Source organism: Taudactylus pleione, unplaced genomic scaffold, assembly GCF_031769625.1.
Source record: "Taudactylus pleione unplaced genomic scaffold, aTauple2 ptg000100l, whole genome shotgun sequence".
Lineage (NCBI taxonomy): Eukaryota > Metazoa > Chordata > Amphibia > Anura > Myobatrachidae > Taudactylus > Taudactylus pleione.
In genome coordinates this window covers 6,333,103-6,347,520 of record NW_028284502.1, presented here as the reverse complement: position 1 = coordinate 6,347,520, position 14,418 = coordinate 6,333,103, and the positions used below count along the sequence as shown (strand labels likewise).

Genomic DNA, 14,418 nt, shown 5'->3' with positions numbered 1-14,418 from the left:
CAAGAAAGGAAATATTGCATTATTTTGTGTTTGTCAGATATAGACTTTATCTAGGAACATAGAACAGTGTCCTCCAAGTAAGCTAGAAAGAAGGCTGCTAAAGTTTTCACATCTCATATTTTCATGAATCAACAACAAACTACATAATAAGGTGATGAAAATTAACCAAACAAAAGTCACTGCCAAGATTCGAATGCAGGATCTCCAGTTTACTAGACAGGTGTGTTAACCGGCTAAGCCACAGCACCACCTGCTCCAAAGTGTCATATAATGAAAAATTATATATCTCATGTATGTTTTATGGTAACTTTTTTTGAGATACTTAAAAAGGCAGATGCTTAATCGATTCTTGAAAAGGTAAAACTAAAGAAAAAAAATACAGTATATGTTTTCTTCTGTACTTTCATTTAAAAATTATAGGACTGTTTTTCTTAAGATGGTTTGGCAAAGTCACTCTCTTATATAATTTTTTTGTAGCAGTTATTATAGCATTCTCTTTAAAAGCATCCTACAATGGATTAATGTTTGCTTTTTTATGATACACAAACAGAAAATATAAACTTGTAATTCAAATGAAGATCTCTATCTTCTAAATATAGATCTAATGTTAGTTTTTTTTCTTGAAGCTTGTTCAAGAGACTTGAAGCTTTTTTTTCTGGAAATACTTTCCTAACAGAAGTTTGCAAATGTTATGGAACTAAATATTGATTCATTTTTAAATAATTCTCCTAGCCTCTAGGACTAAAATGACTCTCCCAAATTATCTTGGTAAACATACTTTGCTTTAGATATTTTCACACTTCCTATGGACTTCTCCTTTTACTAAACTCCATTATTATTCTGGAGGTTGATTAAACAGAATTCAAAGTATTTTCTAGAAAACTCTCATGTCTAACAGCATACATTTAATTCAACTATATGGCTTATATCAAAACAGGAACATGTTTTGTTGTCTTCTAATATGGACTGCATCTAGAAATTAACTGTATTGCTGACCAAGTGAACTGGGGTGAAAGTTGCTCAAGGAATCACATGTCTTATTTCTTGAGCATCAACAATACACTACATGCTAAGATATGACAAGCAAATAAAAGGTACTGCAGCGATTTGAACTCAGGATCTCCTGTTTACTAGACAGGCGCTTTAACCAACTAAGCCACAGCACCACATGGAAAGAAGCTTTTTTACATGCTATTTTATGGAAATATCTGATGTTTACCTTAGCATCATTTCAATGCTAAAATATAGCTTATATTCAAGAAAGGAAATATTGCATTATTTTGTGTTTGTCAGATGTAGACTTTATCTAGGAACATAGAACATTGTCCACCAAGTAAGCCAGAAAGAAGACTGCTAAAGTTTTCACATCTCATATTGTCATGAATCAACAACAAACTACATAATAAGGTGATGAAAATTAACCAAACAAAAGTCAGTGCCACGATTCGATTGCAGGATCTCCAGTTTACTAGACAGGCGTGTTAACCAGCTAAGCCACAGCACCACCTGCTCCAAAGTGTCATATAATGAAAAATTATATTTCTCATGTATGTTTTATGGTAACATTTTTTGAGATCCTTAAAAAGGCCGATGCTTAATCGATTTTTTAAAAGGTAAAAATAAAGAAAAAAAATACAGTGTATGTTTTCTTCTCTACATTCATTTAAAAATTATAGGACTGTTTTTCTTAAAATGGTTTGGCAAAGTCACTCTCTTATATTAATTTTTCTAGCAGTTATTAGAGCACTCTCTTTAAAAGCATCCTACAATGGATTAATGTTTGCTTTTTTATGATACACAAACAGAAAAAATAAACTTGTAATTCAAATGAAGATCTCTATCTTCTAAATATAGATCTAATGTTAGTTTTTTTTCTTGAAGCTTGTTCAAGAGACTTGAAGCTTTTTTTTCTGGAAATACTTTCCTAACAGAAGTTTGCAAATGTTATGGAACTAAATATTTATTCATTTTTAAATAATTCTCCTAGCCTCTAGGACTAGAATTACTCTTTCCCAAATTATCTTGGTAAACATACTTTGCTTTAGATATTTTCACACTTCCTATGGACTTCTCCTTTTACTAAACTCCATTATTATTCTGGAGGTTGTTTAAACAGAATGCAAAGTAATTTCTAGAAAACTCTCATGTCTAACAGCATACATTTAATTCAACTATATGGCTTATATCAAAACAGGAACATGTTTTGTTGTCTTCTAATATGGACTGCATCTAGAAATGAACTGTATTGCTGACCAAGTGAACTGGGGTGAAAGTTGCTCAAGGAATCACATGTCTTATTTCTTGAGCATCAACAATACACTACATGCTAAGATATGACAAGCAAATAAAAGGTACGGCTGAGATTTGAACTCAGGATCTCCTGTTTACGAGACAGGCACTTTAACCAACTAGGCCACAGCACCATATAAAAGCCCCTGTTTAATATTGAAAAACAATATATGGAAAGTATAATTTTGGGTAAAAATATTTGAAATGCTTTTTGAGACATGTATTTTATCAAAGTTTAAAACGGTTGGTAATTTTGGATGAATAAGTGACTAAATAAATATGTTTTTATTCTCTCCTTTCTTTTGTGAAATACAGGCCCTTATTTCTTACAATGTATTGCCAAGTGACTTTCTAGTATACTATTTTGTAGCAGTTATTATGGATTTCTCTTTAATGGAATCCTACATGAGAATTGGTGCCAGTATTTTCTGATGCTCACATAGTTAAAACATGAAGTAAAATTAAAATGTATCTTAAAAAGATAGAACAGGTTTTAGCATTTTATCTTTAAGCTTTTACAAGAAAAGCAAAGCAGTTTTGGAAACACTTTGTTAACACAATTTTGGATGTTATTGAACTAAATATTGTTTAATTTTCAATTGTTCTCGCAGCTGTTATGATAAAAATTACTTTCTCTCTATTTATCTTAGAAAATGTACTTGTAACTGACATTTTATAAAATTCCCTGCATGATTCTCCTTTGATTGCACACAATATTAATCATGGAGCTTGCTCAAGCATAATAAATGCTATTTTCTGGAAATTTCTGATGTTTACCTTAGCATTAGTTTATTTTTTTTAAAAATAGCTTATACTCAAGAATGGGAATATAGCATTATTTTGTGTTTTTTTGATATGGACTTTTTCTAGAAATGTAGTACATTGTTCATCAAGTAAGCCTGGGTGAAAGCTACTACAGTTGTCACGTCTCATATTTTAATGAATCAACAACAAACTACACACTTAGTAGATGAAAATGAATCAAACAAAGGCACTGCTGAGGCGCTTTAACCAACTAAGCCACAGCACCACATGGAAAGAAGCATTTTTACATGCTATTTTATGGAAATATCTGATGTTTACCTTAGCATCATTTTAATGCTAAAATGTAGCTTATAGTCAAGAAAGGAAATATTGCATTATTTTGTGTTTGTCATATATAGACTTTATCTAGGAACATAGAACAGTGTCCACCAAGTAAGCTAGAAAGAAGGCTGCTAAAGTTTTCACATCTCATATTGTCATGAATCAACAACAAACTACATAATAAGGTGATGAAAATTAACCAAACAAAAGTCACTGCCAAGATTCGAATGCAGGATCTCCTGATTACTAGACAGGTGTGTTAACCGGCTAAGCCACAGCACCACCTGCTCCAAAGTGTCATATAATGAAAAATTATATATCTCATGTATGTTTTATGGTAACTTTTTTTGAGATGCTTAAAAAGGCAGATGCTTAATCGATTCTTGAAAAGGTAAAACTAAAGAAAAAAATTACAGTATATGTTTTCTTCTCTACTTTCATTTAAAATTATAGGACTGTTTTTCTTAAAATGGTTTGGCAAAGTCACTCTCTTATATAATTTTTTTGTAGCAGTTATTATAGCATTCTCTTTAAAAGCATCCTACAATGGATTAATGTTTGCTTTTTTATGATACACAAACAGAAAAAATAAACTTGTAATTCAAATGAGGATCTCTATCTTCTAAATATAGATCTAATGTTAGTTTTTTTTCTTGAAGCTTGTTCAAGAGACTTGAAGCTTTTTTTTCTGGAAATACTTTCCTAACAGAAGTTTGCAAATGTTATGGAACTAAATATTGATTAATTTTTAAATAATTCTCCTAGCCTCTAGGACTAAAATGACTCTCCCAAATTATCTTGGTAAACATACTTTGCTTTAGATATTTTCACACTTCCTATGGACTTCTCCTTTTACTAAACTCCATTATTATTCTGGAGGTTGTTTAAACAGAATTCAAAGTATTTTCTAGAAAACTCTCATGTCTAACAGCATACATTTAATTCAACTATATGGCTTATATCAAAACAGGAACATGTTTTGTTGTCTTCTAATATGGACTGCATCTAGAAATGAACTGTATTGCTGACCAAGTGAACTGGGGTGAAAGTTGCTCAAGGAATCACATGTCTTATTTCTTGAGCATCAACAATACACTACATGCTAAGATATGACAAGCAAATAAAAGGTACTGCTGCGATTTGAACTCAGGATCTCCTGTTTATGAGACAGGCACTTTAACCAACTAGGCCACAGCACCATATAAAAGCCCCTGTTTAATATTGAAAAACAATATATGTAAAGTATAATTTTTGGTAAAAATATTTGAAATGCTTTTTGAGACATGTATTTTATCAAAGTTTAAAACGGTTGGTAATTTTGAATGAATAAGTGACTAAAGAAATATGTTTTTATTCTCTCCTTTCTTTTGTGAAATACAGGCCCTTATTTCTTACAATGTATTGCCAAGTGACTTTCTAGTATACTATTTTGCAGCAGTTATTATGGATTTCTCTTTAATGGAATCCTACATGAGAATTAGTGCCAGTATTGTCTGATGCTCACATAGTAAAAACATGAAGTAAAATTAAAAAGTATCTTAAAAAGATAGAACAATTTTTAGCATTATATCTTTAAGCTTTTTCAAGAAAAGCAAAGCAGTTTTGGAAACACTTTGTTAACACAATTTTGGATGTTATGGAACTAAATATTGTTTAATTTTCAATTGTTCTCCCAGCTGTTATGATAAAAATTACTCTCTCTCTATTTATCTTAGAAAATGTACTTGTAACTGACATTTTATAAAATTCCCTGCATGATTCTCCTTTGACTGCACACGATATTAATCATGGAGCTTGCTCAAGCATAATAAATGGTATTTTCTGGAAATTTCTGATGTTTACCTTAGCATCAGTTTATTTTTTTTTAAAAATAGCATATACTCAAGAATGGGAATATAGCATTATTTTGTGTTTTTCTGATATGGACTTTTTCTAGAAATGTAGTACATTGTTCATCAAGTAAGCCTGGGTGAAAGCTACTACAGTTGTCACGTCTCATATTGTAATGAATGAACAACAAACTACATACTTAGTAGATGAAAATTAATCAAACAAAGGAATTTTAACCAACTAAGCCACAGCACCACATAGAAAGAAGCTTTTTTACATGCTATTTTATGGAAATATCTGATGTTTACCTTAGCATCATTTCAATGCTACAATATAGCTTATATTCAAGAAAGGAAATATTGCATTATTTTGTGTTTGTCAGATTTAGACTTTATCTAGAAACATTGAACATTGTCCACCAAGTAAGCCAGAAAGAAGACTGCTAAAGTTTTCACATCTCATATTGTCATGAATCAACAACAAACTACATAATAAGGTGATGAAAATTAACCAAACAAAAGTCAGTGCCAAGATTCGATTGCAGGATCTCCAGTTTACTAGACAGGCGTGTTAACCAGCTAAGCCACAGCACCACCTGCTCCAAAGTGTCATATAATGAAAAATTATATTTCTCATGTATGTTTTATGGTAACATATTTTGAGATCCTTAATAAGGCCGATGCTTAATCGATTTTTTAAAAGGTAAAAATAAAGAAAAAAAATACAGTGTATGTTTTCTTCTCTACATTCATTTAAAAATTATAGGACTGTTTTTCTTAAAATGGTTTGGCAAAGTCACTCTCTTATATTAATTTTTTCTAGCAGTTATTATAGCACTCTCTTTAAAAGCATCCTACAATGGATTAATGTTTGCTTTGTTATGATACACAAACAGAAAAATTAAACTTGTAATTCAAATGAAGATCTCTATCTTCTAAATATAGATCTAATGTTAGTTTTTTTTCTTGAAGCTTGTTCAAGAGACTTGAAGCTTTTTTTTCTGGAAATACTTTCCTAACAGAAGTTTGCAAATGTTATGGAACTAAATATTGATTCATTTTTAAATAATTCTCCTAGCCTCTAGGACTAAAATGACTCTCCCAAATTATCTTGGTAAACATACTTTGCTTTAGATATTTTCACACTTCCTATGGACTTCTCCTTTTACTAAACTCCATTATTATTCTGGAGGTTGTTTAAACAGAATTCAAAGTATTTTCTAGAAAACTCTCATGTCTAACAGCATACATTTAATTCAACTATATGGCTTATATCAAAACAGGAACATGTTTTGTTGTCTTCTAATATGGACTGCATCTAGAAATGAACTGTATTGCTGACCAAGTGAACTGGGGTGAAAGTTGCTCAAGGAATCACATGTCTTATTTCTTGAGCATCAACAATACACTACATGCTAAGATATGACAAGCAAATAAAAGGTACTGCTGCGATTTGAACTCAGGATCTCCTGTTTATGAGACAGGCACTTTAACCAACTAGGCCACAGCACCATATAAAAACCCCTGTTTAATATTGAAAAACAATATATGTAAAGTATAATTTTTGGTAAAAATATTTGAAATGCTTTTTGAGACATGTATTTTATCAAAGTTTAAAACGGTTGGTAATTTTGAATGAATAAGTGACTAAAGAAATATGTTTTTATTCTCTCCTTTCTTTTGTGAAATACAGGCCCTTATTTCTTACAATGTATTGCCAAGTGACTTTCTAGTATACTATTTTGCAGCAGTTATTATGGATTTCTCTTTAATGGAATCCTACATGAGAATTAGTGCCAGTATTGTCTGATGCTCACATAGTAAAAACATGAAGTAAAATTAAAAAGTATCTTAAAAAGATAGAACAATTTTTAGCATTTTATCTTTAAGCTTTTTCAAGAAAAGCAAAGCAGTTTTGGAAACACTTTGTTAACACAATTTTGGATGTTATGGAACTAAATATTGTTTAATTTTCAGTTGTTCTCCCAGCTGTTATGATAAAAATTACTCTCTCTCTATTTATCTTAGAAAATGTACTTGTAACTGACATTTTATAAAATTCCCTGCATGATTCTCCTTTGACTGCACACGATATTAATCATGGAGCTTGCTCAAGCATAATAAATGGTATTTTCTGGAAATTTCTGATGTTTACCTTAGCATCAGTTTATTTTTTTTTAAAAATAGCATATACTCAAGAATGGGAATATAGCATTATTTTGTGTTTTTCTGATATGGACTTTTTCTAGAAATGTAGTACATTGTTCATCAAGTAAGCCTGGGTGAAAGCTACTACAGTTGTCACGTCTCATATTGTAATGAATGAACAACAAACTACATACTTAGTAGATGAAAATTAATCAAACAAAGGAATTTTAACCAACTAAGCCACAGCACCACATAGAAAGAAGCTTTTTTACATGCTATTTTATGGAAATATCTGATGTTTACCTTAGCATCATTTCAATGCTAAAATATAGCTTATATTCAAGAAAGGAAATATTGCATTATTTGGTGTTTGTCAGATTTAGACTTTATCTAGAAACATTGAACATTGTCCACCAAGTAAGCCAGAAAGAAGACTGCTAAAGTTTTCACATCTCATATTGTCATGAATCAACAACAAACTACATAATAAGGTGATGAAAATTAACCAAACAAAAGTCAGTGCCAAGATTCGATTGCAGGATCTCCAGTTTACTAGACAGGCGTGTTAACCGGCTAAGCCACAGCACCACCTGCTCCAAAGTGTCATATAATGAAAAATTATATTTCTCATGTATGTTTTATGGTAACATATTTTGAGATCCTTAATAAGGCCGATGCTTAATCGATTTTTTAAAAGGTAAAAATAAAGAAAAAAAATACAGTGTATGTTTTCTTCTCTACATTCATTTAAAAATTATAGGACTGTTTTTCTTAAAATGGTTTGGCAAAGTCACTCTCTTATATTAATTTTTTCTAGCAGTTATTATAGCACTCTCTTTAAAAGCATCCTACAATGGATTAATGTTTGCTTTGTTATGATACACAAACAGAAAAATTAAACTTGTAATTCAAATGAAGATCTCTATCTTCTAAATATAGATCTAATGTTAGTTTTTTTTCTTGAAGCTTGTTCAAGAGACTTGAAGCTTTTTTTTCTGGAAATACTTTCCTAACAGAAGTTTGCAAATGTTATGGAACTAAATATTGATTCATTTTTAAATAATTCTCCTAGCCTCTAGGACTAAAATGACTCTCCCAAATTATCTTGGTAAACATACTTTGCTTTAGATATTTTCACACTTCCTATGGACTTCTCCTTTTACTAAACTCCATTATTATTCTGGAGGTTGTTTAAACAGAATTCAAAGTATTTTCTAGAAAACTCTCATGTCTAACAGCATACATTTAATTCAACTATATGGCTTATATCAAAACAGGAACATGTTTTGTTGTCTTCTAATATGGACTGCATCTAGAAATGAACTGTATTGCTGACCAAGTGAACTGGGGTGAAAGTTGCTCAAGGAATCACATGTCTTATTTCTTGAGCATCAACAATACACTACATGCTAAGATATGACAAGCAAATAAAAGGTACTGCTGCGATTTGAACTCAGGATCTCCTGTTTATGAGACAGGCACTTTAACCAACTAGGCCACAGCACCATATAAAAACCCCTGTTTAATATTGAAAAACAATATATGTAAAGTATAATTTTTGGTAAAAATATTTGAAATGCTTTTTGAGACATGTATTTTATCAAAGTTTAAAACGGTTGGTAATTTTGAATGAATAAGTGACTAAAGAAATATGTTTTTATTCTCTCCTTTCTTTTGTGAAATACAGGCCCTTATTTCTTACAATGTATTGCCAAGTGACTTTCTAGTATACTATTTTGCAGCAGTTATTATGGATTTCTCTTTAATGGAATCCTACATGAGAATTAGTGCCAGTATTGTCTGATGCTCACATAGTAAAAACATGAAGTAAAATTAAAAAGTATCTTAAAAAGATAGAACAATTTTTAGCATTTTATCTTTAAGCTTTTTCAAGAAAAGCAAAGCAGTTTTGGAAACACTTTGTTAACACAATTTTGGATGTTATGGAACTAAATATTGTTTAATTTTCAATTGTTCTCCCAGCTGTTATGATAAAAATTACTCTCTCTCTATTTATCTTAGAAAATGTACTTGTAACTGACATTTTATAAAATTCCCTGCATGATTCTCCTTTGACTGCACACGATATTAATCATGGAGCTTGCTCAAGCATAATAAATGGTATTTTCTGGAAATTTCTGATGTTTACCTTAGCATCAGTTTATTTTTTAAAAAAAATAGCATATACTCAAGAATGGGAATATAGCATTATTTTGTGTTTTTCTGATATGGACTTTTTCTAGAAATGTAGTACATTGTTCATCAAGTAAGCCTGGGTGAAAGCTACTACAGTTGTCACGTCTCATATTGTAATGAATGAACAACAAACTACATACTTAGTAGATGAAAATGAATCAAACAAAGGAACTTTAACCAACTAAGCCACAGCACCACATAGAAAGAAGCTTTTTTACATGCTATTTTATGGAAATATCTGATGTTTACCTTAGCATCATTTCAATGCTAAAATATAGCTTATATTCAAGAAAGGAAATATTGCATTATTTTGTGTTTGTCAGATGTAGACTTTATCTAGAAACATAGAACATTGTCCACCAAGTAAGCCAGAAAGAAGACTGCTAAAGTTTTCACATCTCATATTGTCATGAATCAACAACAAACTACATAATAAGGTGATGAAAATTAACCAAACAAAAGTCAGTGCCAAGATTCGATTGCAGGATCTCCTGTATACTAGACAGGCGTGTTTACCAGCTAAGCCACATCACCACCTGCTCCAAAGTGTCATATAATGAAAAATTATATATCTCATGTATGTTTTATGGTAACATTTTTTGAGATCCTTAAAAAGGCCGATGCTTAATCGATTCTTTAAAAGGTAAAAATAAAGAAAAAAAATACAGTATATGTTTTCTTCTCTACATTCATTTAAAAATTATAGGACTGTTTTTCTTAAAATGGTTTGGCAAAGTCACTCTCTTATATTAATTTTTTGTAGCAGTTATTATAGCATTCTCTTTAAAAGCATCCTACAATGGTTTAATGTTTGCTTTTTTATGATACACAAACAGAAAAAATAAACTTGTAATTCAAATGAAGATCTCTATCTTCTAAATATAGATCTAATGTTAGCTTTTTTTCTTGAAGCTTGTTCTAGAGACTTGAAGCTTTTTTTTCTGGAAATACTTTCCTAACAGAAGTTTGCAAATGTTATGGAACTAAATATTGATTCATTTTTAAATAATTCTCCTAGCCTCTAGGACTAAAATTACTCTTTCCCAAATTATCTTGGTAAACATACTTTGCTTTAGATATTTTCACACTTCCTATGGACTTCTCCTTTTACTAAACTCAATTATTATTCTGGAGGTTGTTTAAACAGAATGCAAACTATTTTCTAGAAAACTCTCATGTCTAACAGCATACATTTAATTCAACTATATGGCTTATATCAAAACAGGAACATGTTTTGTTGTCTTCTAATATGGACTGCATCTAGAAATGAACTCTATTGCTGACCAAGTGAACTGGGGTGAAAGTTGCTCAAGGAATCACGTCTTATTTCTTGAGCATCAACAATCAACAATACACTACATATGACAAGCAAATAAAAGGTACTCCTGAGATTTGAACTCAGGATCTCCTGTTTACGAGACAGGCACTTTAACCAACTAAGCCACAGCACCATACTGAAGCCCCTGTTTAATATTAAAAAAAATATATGTAAAGTATAATTTTGGGTAAAAAGATTTGAAATGCTTTTTGAGACATGTATTTTATCAAAGTTTAAAGCGGTTGGCAATTTTGAATGAATAAGTGACTAAATAAAAATGTTTTTATTCTCTCCTTTCTTTTGTGAAATACAGGCCCTTATTTCTTACAATGTATTGCCAAGTGACTTTCTAGTATACTATTTTGTAGCAGTTATTATGGATTTCTCTTTAAAGGAATCCTACATGAGAATTAGTGCCAGTATTTTCTGATGCTCACATAGTAAAAACATGAAGTAAAATTAAAAAGTATCTTAAAAAGATAGAACAATTTTTAGCATTTTATCTTTAAGCTTTTACAAGAAAAGCAAAGCAGTTTTGGAAACACTTTGTTAACACAATTTTGGATGTTATGGAACTAAATATTGTTTAATTTTCAATTGTTCTCCCAGCTGTTATGATAAAAATTACTTTCTATTTATCTTAGAAAATGTACTTGTAACTGACATTTTATAAAAATCCCTGCATGATTCTCCTTTGACTGCAAACGATATTAATCATGGAGCTTGCTCAAGCATAATAAATGCTATTTCTGGAAATTTCTGATGTTTACCTTAGCATCAGTTTATTTTTTAAAATAATAGCTTATACTCAAGAATGGGAATATAGCATTATTTTGTGTTTTTCTGATATGGACTTTTTCTAGAAATGTAGTACAATGTTCATCAAGTAAGCCTGGGTGAAAGCTACTACAGTTGTCACGTCTCATATTGTAATAAATCAACAACAAACTACATACTTAGTAGATGAAAATGAATCAAACAAAGGCACTACTGAGATTTGAATTTAGGATCTCCTGTTTGCTAGACAGGCACTTTAACCAACTAAGCCACAGCACCACATGGAAAGAAGCATTTTTACATTCTATTTTAAGGAAATATCTGATGTTTACCTTAGCATCATTTTAATGCTAAAATATAGCTTATATTCAAGAAAGGAAATATTGCATTATTTTGTGTTTGTCAGATGTAGACTTTATCTAGAAACATAGAACATTGTCCACCAAGTAAGCCAGAAAGAAGACTGCTAAAGTTTTCACATCTCATATTGTCATGAATCAACAACAAACTACATAATAAGGTGATGAAAATTAACCAAACAAAAGTCACTGCCAAGATTCGATTGCAGGATCTCCTGTATACTAGACAGGCGTGTTTACCAGCTAAGCCACATCACCACCTGCTCCAAAGTGTCATATAATGAAAAATTATATATCTCATGTATGTTTTATGGTAACATTTTTTGAGATCCTTAAAAAGGCCGATGCTTAATTGATTCTTTAAAAGGTAAAAATAAAGAAAAAAAAAAAGTATATGTTTTCTTCTCTACATTCATTTAAAAATTATAGGACTGTTTTTCTTAAAATGGTTTGGCAAAGTCACTCTCTTATATTAATTTTTTGTAGCAGTTATTATAGCATTCTCTTTAAAAGCATCCTACAATGGATTAATGTTTGCTTTTTATGATACACAAACAGAAAAAATAAACTTGTAATTCAAATGAAGATCTCTATCTTCTAAATATAGATCTAATGTTAGCTTTTTTTCTTGAAGCTTGTTCTAGAGACTTGAAGCTTTTTTTTCTGGAAATACTTTCCTAACAGAATTTTGCAAATGTTATGGAACTAAATATTGATTCATTTTTAAATAATTCTCCTAGCCTCTAGGACTAAAATTACTCTTTCCCAAATTATCTTGGTAAACATACTTTGCTTTAGATATTTTCACACCTCCTATGGACTTCTCCTTTTACTAAACTCAATTATTATTCTGGAGGTTGTTTAAACAGAATGCAAACTATTTTCTAGAAAACTCTCATGTCTAACAGCATACATTTAATTCAACTATATGGCTTATATCAAAACAGGAACATGTTTTGTTGTCTTCTAATATGGACTGCATCTAGAAATGAACTCTATTGCTGACCAAGTGAACTGGGGTGAAAGTTGCTCAAGGAATCACATCTTATTTCTTGAGCATCAACAATACACTACATGCTAAGATATGACAAGCAAATAAAAGGTACTGCTGAGATTTGAACTCAGGATCTCCTGTTTACGAGACAGGCACTTTAACCAACTAAGCCACAGCACCATACTGAAGCCCCTGTATAATATTAAAAAAAATATATGTAAAGTATAATTTTGGGTAAAAAGATTTGAAATGCTTTTTGAGACATGTATTTTATCAAAGTTTAAAGCGGTTGGCAATTTTGAATGAATAAGTGACTAAATAAAAATGTTTTTATTCTCTCCTTTCTTTTGTGAAATACAGGCCCTTATTTCTTACAATGTATTGCCAAGTGACTTTCTAGTATACTATTTTGTAGCAGTTATTATGGATTTCTCTTTAAAGGAATCCTACATGAGAATTAGTGCCAGTATTTTCTGATGCTCACATAGTAAAAACATGAAGTAAAATTAAAAAGTATCTTAAAAAGATAGAACAATTTTTAGCATTTTATCTTTAAGCTTTTACAAGAAAAGCAAAACAGTTTTGGAAACACTTTGTTAACACAATTTTGGATGTTATGGAACTAAATATTGTTTAATTTTCAATTGTTCTCCCAGCTGTTATGATAAAAATTACTTTCTATTTATCTTAGAAAATGTACTTGTAACTGACATTTTATAAAAATCCCTGCATGATTCTCCTTTGACTGCAAACGATATTAATCATGGAGCTTGCTCAAGCATAATAAATGCTATTTCTGGAAATTTCTGATGTTTACCTTAGCATCAGTTTATTTTTTAAAATAATAGCTTATACTCAAGAATGGGAATATAGCATTATTTTGTGTTTTTCTGATATGGACTTTTTCTAGAAATGTAGTACAATGTTCATCAAGTAAGCCTGGGTGAAAGCTACTACAGTTGTCACGTCTCATATTGTAATAAATCAACAACAAACTACATACTTAGTAGATGAAAATGAATCAAACAAAGGCACTACTGAGATTTGAATTTAGGATCTCCTGTTTACTAGACAGGCACTTTAACCAACTAAGCCACAGCACCACATGGAAAGAAGCATTTTTACATTCTATTTTAAGGAAATATCTGATGTTTACCTTAGCATCATTTTAATGCTAAAATATAGCTTATATTCAAGAAAGGAAATATTGCATTATTTTGTGTTTGTCAGATGTAGACTTTATCTAGAAACATAGAACATTGTCCACCAAGTAAGCCAGAAAGAAGACTGCTAAAGTTTTCACATCTCATATTGTCATGAATCAACAACAAACTACATAATAAGGTGATGAAAATTAACCAAACAAAAGTCACTGCCAAGATTCGATTGCAGGATCTCCTGTATACTAGACAGGCGTGTTTA

The 14,418-nt window shown here is 30.7% G+C and overlaps 4 non-coding genes across 4 annotated transcripts; all 4 read right to left on the bottom strand.

Moving 5' to 3' along the window:
• Positions 1-1,092: 1,092 nt before the first annotated feature.
• TRNAT-AGU (transfer RNA threonine (anticodon AGU)) lies at positions 1,093-1,166 on the bottom strand. Its single transcript has one exon. It is a non-coding gene; the product is annotated as a tRNA-Thr (tRNA).
• Positions 1,167-2,349: 1,183 nt separating this feature from the next.
• TRNAT-CGU (transfer RNA threonine (anticodon CGU)) lies at positions 2,350-2,423 on the bottom strand. The gene has a single exon. It is a non-coding gene; the product is annotated as a tRNA-Thr (tRNA).
• Positions 2,424-10,925: 8,502 nt separating this feature from the next.
• Positions 10,926-10,999, bottom strand: TRNAT-CGU (transfer RNA threonine (anticodon CGU)). The gene has a single exon. It is a non-coding gene; the product is annotated as a tRNA-Thr (tRNA).
• Positions 11,000-13,102: 2,103 nt separating this feature from the next.
• On the bottom strand, positions 13,103-13,176 carry TRNAT-CGU (transfer RNA threonine (anticodon CGU)). Its single transcript has one exon. It is a non-coding gene; the product is annotated as a tRNA-Thr (tRNA).
• Between the last annotated feature and the right edge of the window lie 1,242 nt (positions 13,177-14,418).